The following is an 11,210-nucleotide window of genomic DNA, read 5'->3' as shown; positions in this document are numbered from 1 at the left end:
CAATTTTCTTAAATAAAAAATCAATTTTTGCACGAAGAGCTGTTAAAGCATCAATTTCATATAATTTAGCATTAGTGTTAGGTTGAAGTCTTTCTGTTGGCCATTGATAGTTGTTCATGGTCATCTCTTCCAAGAGCTCATAAGCATCATTTGTAGACTTCCCCATCAAAGAACCTCTAGCAACTGTATGATTATGATCTTAATTATTGGCTCAATCCGTTGTAAAACATCTGGACCAACAACCACTTAGGTAACCCGTGATGAGAACATCTTTTAATCAACTCATTGAATTGCTCCCATGCCTCATAAAAATCTCTCCTTCCATCTTATATAAACTTGTGATATCGTTTCTCATCCTTTCTATATTGACTGGTGGGAAAAACTTAGCAAAAAATTTTTTGGTTAAGTCTTCCCATGTAGTAATTATACCTACAGAAAGAGAACGCAACCAACTTTTAGCTTTATCTCTTAAAGAAAAATAAAAAAAGTGAAGTATAATTGACACTAAAAATACCATTATGCTTAAAAGTATCACAAATTTCTAAAAAAGTTAGAGAGATGTGTAATAGGGATTTGGAAAACCCCCAAACTAATTCGAGGTTTGGATCATCTAAATAATGGCGGGTTCAATCTCGAAATTTTCAGCATTGATACTTAGTCGAATTATGCTAGATGAAGCTCCTATAAGTGGAGTAGCAAAGTCCTTGAGTTTTATACTGTTATTCTCGTTCAAAACATCCCATGCTCGTCCAATTTCTTCGTGTTCAACTATCTCAACTTTTGTTTCTCTTTTGATTGTTAAGTGTTCCCTTCTCTCTCGATTCAATTATCTATAAGTTTTTTCGATCTCTAGATTTATAGGAAGTAGTTTTGCATTGTTTGATTAACTTAAATACTAACTGAAAATAGAAAAATAAATAGTGTAATCTGCTCAAAAAATAATAAATAAAAATAAAATAGAATAAATAAATAAATAATTACACTTAAATTAAAGCAATAAACAAATAGAAATAAAATAAAAACTACAATGCAAATAATCTAAAAACAAGAAAATAAACTTTAAATTAATAATAAAACCTTAGTATTGATATTGATACTAACAATCTCTAGTAACGGTACCAAAAACTTGATGAGCGAATTTGCAAATGTACAAAATCGCTCAAGTAACAAAGTGGTAAGTAGAGTACCGTCCCATAGGAATTGCGTATCAAATACAAAAACTGTAGAAAATTCTACTATTATCTAAAAATTAAAATTAAAAAAACTTAATCAAAGCCAAATAATTTAAATTAGGAAAACTATCAACGGAGATGCACCATAGTATTTGATTTCACCTGAATCTTAGGTATATTCGAGTTTTAATTTCGTAATCAGTTTAATTTAGTCTGCAATGGTCGAACAATCCTAATGTACTTTTAGTTTCCCTCCCAGTATTCTCTAAGTCTATCAATTAACAACTGCTAACTTTTTATAACAATTATTAATTTGATTCAATTAAATATGTGATACTTTAATTCTTCCACGTCAAATTGACTATATTATTCACGTTCAAGTCTCAATTAATGCTTAACAGTATGCGTCTAATTAATGAAATTTCACTCACATTATTCTAAAGCCATCAATCACAAATAAATCTCAGTTGGTCAATTCTCGCAGTCGAATTAAGTTCAATACTGCTAAATTGCAACTAGAAGAAAACTAAAAATTAAATCACATACTTACATTCGATTTAAGTTATATTAATTACTCCAGTGAAGAAAATTTTGTCAAACATGGTGGATTGAGTAACAACAACTATATTTGAGAAAAATATAATTATGTAATAATTAAGAATAAATTTATAAAAAATTTCAAACACTATTATTCGAGTTTCATTAAAAAAAATTCTAAAAATTTCTACCCAAAATATGCTAATTTGAAAACAAAAAAAAAATTATATTACTTGATTACCTTTCTCCACTTCTCTCCCCAAATATTTTCTACTTTCCCATTATTCCTCTTCACCAACTTTTTGGGTCTGCTTCTTTTCTCCGTTGCAGCTTCTTTTCTAGCAACTCACAGCTTTCCAACTTCACCAACTATCTGTTCATCTCGGCTCTCTATCTCTCTCTGCAACTCTCGCACTCAGGCTTTCTATAGATTTGATTTCTGCTCTAGCCTTCTCTCTGCAAGTTTGTTTTTTCTCCACCATTAGCTGCTCTCTTATTTGTAGGTAAAGAAAAAAAACCCCCCAAAATCCTGCACGGCTTTGCCTCTTTTGGCTCACCCTTTTTCCTCTTCAGTCACCCTTTTTCCTCTTCAGTTGCTTCATTATTTTTCAAAATGACATCGTCTTGGCTAGTGGTTCCCAACTTCAAAACGACATTGTTTTGAGTTTTGCATGGTTGGGTTTAGTTGTAGATCGGCCTTTGGACTTTTTTTTCTCGTTAGCTTTTTTTTCTGTTTTCTTTACCAATATAACTTGCAATAAAATTTTATTAATTAATTAATTTTTAACTCAACATTTATTAAAAAATTCTTTTAAACTTAAGTAAAAGGAGTAGTAACAATATCATTGAAATACAATACATGGAATTACGTATCTTTTTTTGCAGAGTGTTACACAAAAAGAAAAAAGATTAAGAAGAAAATACTAAAAGTACCCATTTAGCATCAACTCTAAGGAAAAAAACATGGAAATGAACAAAATAAGGAAGTTATAGATATACCATCTCAAAAGAAGCAAGAAAGGCAACAAAATGAGGAATTTACTAGTTTATTTCTTTTTTTTTCTCTCTTCTTTTAAACATTTTTTCTCTCATTTTGTAATAACCCATATTTTTTCTATTTTGATTTCTAATGTTTAATATAGTCAAATATGTGTATAGGTATGTAGGAAGTCTAATGGACTCTATTTCAACTCAAATTTAGTTAGTAAGCAGCTAAAGGATGGATAAGCATGAAGAAGCAAATGGAAGAGTGTGAAAGAATCCAGAATAAGCATGAAAAGGCTTGAATAAATAGTGGGACTCTTTTTGATGAAGTGGCATAATGAAGAGTGGTAACCTTTTAGATGAAGTGGTATAATGAAAGGTGGTAACCTTTAGATAAAGTGGCATGATGAAAGGGTGACAATCTTTCTCTTGTGGTTCCCCATTTCTTTAAATAGGGGATGGGGCAATGGAGGGAGAACATTATAGATGGGAGAAAAATAATGAGAAACATCGAGGTGAGAGAAGAAGGAGAAGTATAAAGTGAATCATTTTGTAAGGGTAGTGTGAGTTTTTTTAAATAAAAACCTTGGGGAACTCTGCTAAATTTGTGAGAAAAAAGAAAAAAGAAGAGAATAGGAAGAATGCTCATGGTCAAAAGGAGGTGATAAACCGTGAAAAAGAAAGTGACCAAAATTATTTTGAAGCTCTGCCAGATATTTTAAAGGAAAATGTCATAAAAAAAAGTAAAACTTTGCTGGAATTGAGATTATGTGCTCCACAAAGAAATTAAAGCAATATAAAGGGAGAATTTATCCAAGTAGATACATAAAGTGTCACGAATCATACCCCGTCTTATAGGGTAATGATCGGAGCATACTTTGTAATAGCCCCGGAAAATATTAAAAAGAAATGAGTATTTAATCATATCGAATGCGGAAGCGAGATCAAAATTTCAGTTAACATCCCTTACACGAAAAACCAAAAACGTACTTAAAATATAAAAGGTTAAACTAACTAAGAAAGAAAACTCGAAAATAAACTATGCGTATGACTACAGAGTCTCTAGGCATCCCCTTCGTCGTCCTCCTGCGGAACGGGCTCGGGAACCATGTCTTCCTGATCTGAAATGGTTAATTAAGGAGTGAGCTACACTAGCCCAGTAAGAACATCACGATATCTCACCGTCACGGAGATAAAGGTGGGTAGAAAAACACAAAAAGACCAATGGAGCATAATTTACAACAAACTCGTTTATTAACATGAAAACCTTTACCATCCACTTACCTTGGTGGAATTTATGAAAACAATATGAGAAAAACAATAACATCATCATAATCATTGAATAATCTAAGCTGTAAAACATAACACTTATCACGCCTCTTGTAATTCAATCATTGTACAACATATCTTTTTCTCATTTACCAGCCTACTAGTATCCGTGGGGGTCCATAGGGGTTCCGCTACCCGTTAACCTTTAACATTCATAATCAGTTTCCAGGACCGTCCCCATACCCCGTCCGGTATGGGCGCCAAAACCATAAACCTCAATACCCCGTCCGGTATGAGGGTGAAACGGGCCGTCCCCATACCCCGTCCGGTATGGGCACCAAAACCATAAACCTCAATACCCCGTCCGGTATGAGGGTGAAACGGGCCGTCCCCATACCCCGTCCGGTATGGGCGCCAAAACCATAAGATCTCCATACCCCGTCCGGCATGTGAGACCACAATCCCGGTAGGGTTCCCTACGGACCCGGTCCGTCCACCATCTCCCAGGATATCTAGTCAGGCTGACCCCCATAATACAATTATCAGTCTACACAATCTTTCATTTTCCTTTTCCTCAATCAGCATCATCAATTAACATACAAACAACAAACAGTAATTCATGCCAAACAGACAACATACAGTATCAGTTTTTCAGTCATTCAACCCATGATTAATAAAAACGTAGTATATGCACACAAATCTGTAAAATGAACACATCAAACCTCATTTTGCATTTAAAGCTGTAAACAGGCCAAATAACAGTAAATCACCAATCACACTAGACTCGGGCTCCATTAGCTACCTTAAGCAATTTCACACATTCGTTAATTCAAGAAATACCGTTTTATCATTTTGAACTTTAATACCGTGATAGGAAATAGGGTGAGGGGTCCTTACTTGTTTTCGAGATCCGAATACGATTCACAGTGCGCCTGCAGGCCGTCCCTAATTTTCCCTGAATTTTTCCCGGGAAACTGAAACACACTAACAGTACCTGCACGTGTTCCAAAAAAATCCAAATTAGGCCCAGGGCCTCCTTCGGCCCAAATCGCAACTCCGGCACGGCGGCTCCGCCGTGCTCCGGCGACGGCGCCGCCGCTGGCGGCGGCGAGTCGCCTCGGGTTGGCTGTTTTCGGCCGTTTTCGGCCGAATTCGGCCACACTCGCATTGGTCCTTGTCAGAAAACAACCCTAGGGCCCTCGGGGGGCCAAAAAATCACGGAAAAACGGAGCTTACCGGCGGCGGCGCTCTCGGGTGCGGCGGCTCTCCGGCGAGGTTCGTGTTTTGGTGATTCGGCTCCGGTCAACCTGTAGAGAAAAGAATGGTGATCACGGTGATATAAAAATTGCATCGAACGGAGGCCGGGAAGGGCCTCGTCGGAGGCAAAAACCGAGAGGGGGCGTTGCGGCGCCGCTGGGCCTCGGCCGCGTATTCCGGCCGTTTGGCTGGGATTTCGGCTTCGATTTGGCCATAGGAGGAATCAGTGGGGAAAAACGAGTCGGGGGTATGAAATTTACCTCGATCGGCGGTCGGAAATTTCCCCGGTGCGGCGGCGAGTGGCGGCAGGTGGCAGCGGTCGGCCTCTGGTTCGTCTTCTCCGGCGAGTGGCTGGCGGCTAGGGTTTGTGGTCTGGTGTGGGGGTTCTATTTATAACCCCTTGCCTTTTGATCACAGCCGTTCATTTCGTTTTAATCTGGGCCGTTCGTTTTTGATTGAATCTGGGCCGTCCGTGCGATTGAATCTGGGCCGTCCGATCGCGCGATTGATCTGGGCCGTCGGATCGCACCCACGCGGATCGCCAACGTGGCTCCTTTTGGAGTGACGCGGTCTTGCCACGTGGCAGGCCCTGGTTGGCCGGGACTGCTGACCGGGCCTGCTGACGTGGCTGCTGACGTGGCCGCCCCCTTTTTTTTTTTTTTTTTTTTTTTTTTTTTTCTTCCCTCCTTTCCGGGTGCTACATACTTACTTAAATCACATAGATTTGAATTAAATAAAATAACATAACTTCATTAATCATACTAGAGTCATAGAAGTATTACATCTCTTAAATGTAAAACATAAACATATGTGCAAGACTCTAAATTTTCTTGTTTATATTACTAAACAAAAGTATGAAACAATAACTTTAATCTCATAGTCTAGCTTCAAAACTTTTTTTGTATCACCGGTCACTCTACAATAGTATCTTTAGTATCTGGAGGGTGATAGGAAGATGAGATAAAATATCCCAACAAGTGATATTATGAAATCATAGCATAGTACATGGAAGTGTTATGTTTTACAAGTGTTATTCTGATTTAAGTGTTATGTGTTTATTTGATTATGATGCAAGTGCTATGTGACTTCAAAGTTTTGTGTACATCATTAATTAAAGAGACAAGTCATTTCATTCTACCCCCATCATGCTAGGACTCAATGTGATTTGTGTACCCTATCGTTCCGTGTTTGGGGGTCTCAATGTTTTAATTACCCATACCTGTCGTTCTGTGTTTGGGTGTATGATGAACTATGTGATCTGCATGCCAGGTGGGCCACTGCTGCCTCAGGCAGTATGCCATCATCACCTCGTGTGATGTGCCGCCACTGCCGATGGAGGAGATTTTCCTCCCTCATTTTTCGTGCTGAGTATTTTTTTCCTCTTTCTTCACCTGATTTCTCCACTTGACGCAAATCCGATAGCTCCCAAATTCTATAAATAAGGAGCATTCCTTCCCATTTTCTCCACACTTCCATTTTTCCACCTTTTAAGACTTAGAGAGAGAAATAGAGAGAGGGAGAGGAAGAAAAAAAGAACAGTGTAGAAGAAAATTATCAAGGTTTCGATAAAGAATTTAATATTTTTTTAAACATCTTAAGAGATATTTTTAGATAAAAAAATTTATTAAATTCATTGTGATTTTGCTTGTTTTGCATGCTTTTGTGTTTGTAGGTTTAATAAGCTAAATTGTTATTGATTTCAAGAATTCTATGTAATTTATAGATACTCGATGATTTGTACGTAATAAAAATAATATGAAGTTGGTATAGTTACCTGAAAAATAAAACAAAAAAAAAGAAAAAAAAAAGTTGAATAAAGCATGAATGGTCCGAAATATGTATTTGTATTGACATGCATAATGCATCAAGTGTCTTGTTACCTTTTTATCTCTGAGGGGTATTTGTTCCCCTAATCCCATCCGGAGTATCTATTTTTTTCTCCCCCATCTAGTCTGAAAATACATAACAGGACCGCTCTCTGTGAATGACAGCGTACCCTCTGATGAGAGTGGTGACGCGAATATCTGTTAGGAGTCACATTTGGCTAAGTATTATCGTGACTATAGAATATCTAATAGGACCATTATGGTCGGTATGGCTATGGTCATAGATCGTACCATAGTTTGACAAGCTAGAAATGTGCCCGAGCAAATTATTGTACTCTTTGTCTGATCTGGTCACTCCACATGGGTAGTTAAAAATCTATATCTGCCTTCATAGATGAAAGTTGTAATGACTTCACGAAGCATAACATGAAAATCTGAGCATGTCATGATTTATTTGATTTTCTCTATTATCTGGTATGATGCGTGTTTGTTTTGATTCTATTAACGTACTATTTTCTCTAATAAATAAATTATTTTTATAATATAAGATAGATTTATAAAGTAGCCAAATTGTAAGTATTTATGTTAGAAAAATTCACTTTTAAAACCTTACAATGTTATCTAAATATTGTTTTTCTTACTGAGCATATGAAACTCACTCTTTTCATGCCCCCCTCAGATGATGAAGAAAATGAGGAACCGCAAGCTGAACTACTTATTGAAGTTTATAAGGATATCGTGGATCCATAAAACTTGAGTGCATGATCGTTCCTACACTATGATGGGTCCAATAGCATAGTGAAAGAAGTGGCCCTCTTTTGTATTTTGACTTTATATTTTGTAGCCACTTTTGGCCTCAGTTATATATATGTAATTTGAACTCATATGTATTTGTAAAGGATTTGTATTAATTTATTCCGCTACCTAAAATTTTATCATGCACTCATAATGTTGTTTTTGTATCTGACACCCACGTGCCTTAATTAGCATTTGGGATGTCACAGACCACCCCATGTTTGGGGGGTGAAAGTGTTTCGGGGTACCCATGTATTCGTTCTGTGTTCGGTGATATGGGAAACCAATGATAAGTATTTATGCTTACGCATGATGTGTGGTAACCGATCAGTCCTCCATAATTGTAGCACCCGGAAAGGAGGAGGAAAAAAAAAAAAAAAAAAAAAAAAAAGGGGGCCACGTCAGCAGCCACGTCAGCAGGCCCGGTCAGCAGTCCTGGCCAACCAGGGCCTGCCACGTGGCAAGATCGCGTCACTCCGAAAGGAGCCACGTTGGCGATCCGCGTGGGTGCGATCCGACGGCCCAGATCAATCACGCGATCGGACGGTCCAGATTCAAATGCACGGACGGCCCAGATTCAATCAAAAACGAACGGCCCAGATTAAAACGAAATGAACGGCTGTGATCAAAGGGCAAGGGGTTATAAATAGAACCTCCACACCAGACCAAAAACCCTAGCCGCCAGCCGCTCGCCGGAGAAGACGAACCAGAGGCCGACCGCCGCCACCCGCCGCCACTCGCCGCCGCACCGGGGAAATTTCCGACCGCCGATTGAGGTAAATTTCATACTCCCGACTCGTTTTTCCCTGCTGATTCCTCCTATGGCCAAATCGAGGCCGAAATCCCGGCCAAACGGCCGGAATACGCGGCCGAAGCCCAGCGGCGCCGCCGCGCCCCCTCTCGATTTTTGCCTCCGACGAGGCCCTTCCCGGCCTCCGTTCGATTCAATTTTTATATCACCGTGATCACCATTCTTTTCTCTACAGGTTGACCGGAGCCGAATCACCAAAACACGAACCTCGCCGGAGAGCCGCTGCACCCGAGAGCGCCGCCGCCGGTAAGCTCCGTTTTTCCGTGATTTTTTTGCCCCCCGAGGGCCCTAGGGTTGTTTTCTGACAAGGACCAATGCGAGCGTGGCCGAATTCGGCCGAAAACGGCCGAAAACAGCCAACCCGAGGCGACTCGCCGCCGCCAGCGGCGGCGCCGTCGCCGGAGCACGGCGGAGCCGCCGTGCCGGAGTTGCGATTTGGGCCGAAGGAGGCCCTGGGCCTAATTTGGATTTTTTTTGGAACACGTGCAGGTACTGTTAGTGTGTTTCAGTTTCCCAGAAAAAAAATTCAGGGAAAATTAGGGACAGCCTGCAGGCGCACTGTGAATCGTATTCGGATCCCGAAAACAAGTAAGGACCCCTCACCCTATTTCCTATCACGGTATTAAAGTTCAAAATGATAAAACGGTATTTCTTGAATTAACGCATGTGTGAAATTGCTTAAGGTTGCTAATGGAGCCCGAGTCTAGTGTGATTGGTGATTTACTGTTATTTGGCCTGTTTACAGCTTTAAATGCAAAATGAGGTTTGATGTGTTCATTTTACAGATTTGTGTGCATATACTACGTTTTTATTAATTATGGGTTGAATGACTGAAGAACTGATACTGTATGTTGTCTGTTCGGCATGAATTACAATTTGCTTGTTTAAATGTGAATTGATGATGCTTATTGAGGAAAAAGGGAAATGAAACATTGTATAGACTGATAATTGTATGATGGGGTCAGCCTGACTAGATATCCTGGGAGATGGTGGACGGACCGGGTCCGTAGGGAACCCTACCGGGATTGTGGTCTCACATACCGGACGGGGTGTGGAGATCTTATGGTTTTGGCGCCCATACCGGACGGGGTATGGGGACGGCCCGTTTCACCCTCATACCGGACGGGGTATTGAGGTTTATGGTTTTGGCGCCCATACCGGACGGGGTATGGGGATGGCCCTGGAAACTGATTATGAATGTTAAAGGTTAACGGGTAGCGGGACCCCTAGGGACCCCCATGGATACTAGTAGGCTGGTAAATGAGAAAATGATATGTTGTATAATGATTGAATTACAAAAGGCGTGATAAGTGCTATGTTTTACAGCTTATATTATTCCATGATTGTGATAATGTTATTAATTTTCTTATATTGTTTTCATAAATTCCACCGAGGTAAGTGGATGGTAAAGGTTTTCATGTTAATAAACGAGTTTATTGTAAATTATGCTCCATTGGTCTTTTTGTGTTTTTCTACCCACCTTTACCTCCGTGACGGTGAGATATCGTGATGTTCTTACTGGGCTAGTGTAGCTCACTCCTTAATTAACCATTTCAGATCAGGAAGACATGGTTCCCGAGCCCGTTCCGCAGGAGGACGACGAAGGGGATGCCTAGAGACTCTGTAGTCATACGCATAGTTTATTTTCGAGTTTTCTTTCTTAGTTAGTTTAATCTTTTATATTTTAAGTACGTTTTTTGGTTTTTCGTGTAAGGGATGTTAACTGAAATTTTGATCTCGCTTCCGCATTCGATATATTTAAATACTCATTTCTTTCTAATATTTCCGGGGCCGTTACAATAATAGTGATGAAGTATATAACGAAGCAATTATGAGTCTATTTTCTTATTTGTACATTTGTCTTCTTATTCATGTATCTACTTTTGGAAAGTGTATACAATACACGTTTTGTTATATATAAAGAAAATTATATATTGCATATAATATGTTGTGATTTCATAATATTGTTTATTAGAATATCTTATCTCACCCTCCTTATCACCCTCAAGATATCGAAGATACCATTGCAGAGTGAGTGGTGATATAAAAAAAAGTTTTTGAAGCTAAGTCCTAAGGCTAAAGTTACTACTTCGTACTTTTGTTTTGTAATGTAAGAAATAAAATTTAGATTCTCGTACATATGTTTATGTTTATAGTTAAATGATGTAATATTTTTGTAACTCTGTTATAACTAATAAAGTTAAGTTATTTAAAGTTAAGTATATTTTATATAAATATGCTTCGGTCATTATTTCGTAAGCAAGGGTGTGGTCCGTGACACATTTTTCTTTTTCTCAACATGTTTTCTCTTTCTTTTAAACAATATATAAAATGAAATAAACTAAAAATAAAGTTAGAACAAAATAAAATAAGAGTAAAAAGAGATAAAAAAAAAATGTAACAATAGTAATAATGAGACAAAATAAATTTCATTTGAATTTTCTATTTATCGTTTTGTGAAATTATTATTATTATTATAATTATTATTGTAGTTATTTATATTCTTATTGATAAAATTAAAATATGACAATAGGTGTTACGTTTGTATAATAATAATTC

The 11,210-nt window shown here is 38.3% G+C and overlaps 1 non-coding gene across 1 annotated transcript; it reads left to right on the top strand.

Moving 5' to 3' along the window:
* Nucleotides 1-252: 252 nt before the first annotated feature.
* LOC148240245 (small nucleolar RNA R71) lies at nt 253-358 on the top strand. Its single transcript, XR_015816626.1, has one exon. It is a non-coding gene; the product is annotated as a small nucleolar RNA R71 (small nucleolar RNA).
* The last annotated feature ends 10,852 nt before the right edge of the window (nt 359-11,210 follow it).

The sequence above is a fragment of the Carica papaya genome, chromosome 9, assembly GCF_054855325.1.
Source record: "Carica papaya isolate Zhongbai chromosome 9, ASM5485532v1, whole genome shotgun sequence".
Lineage (NCBI taxonomy): Eukaryota > Viridiplantae > Streptophyta > Magnoliopsida > Brassicales > Caricaceae > Carica > Carica papaya.
The sequence above is the reverse complement of the archived record's forward strand: the minus strand, read 5'-3'. Positions and strand labels throughout refer to the sequence as shown.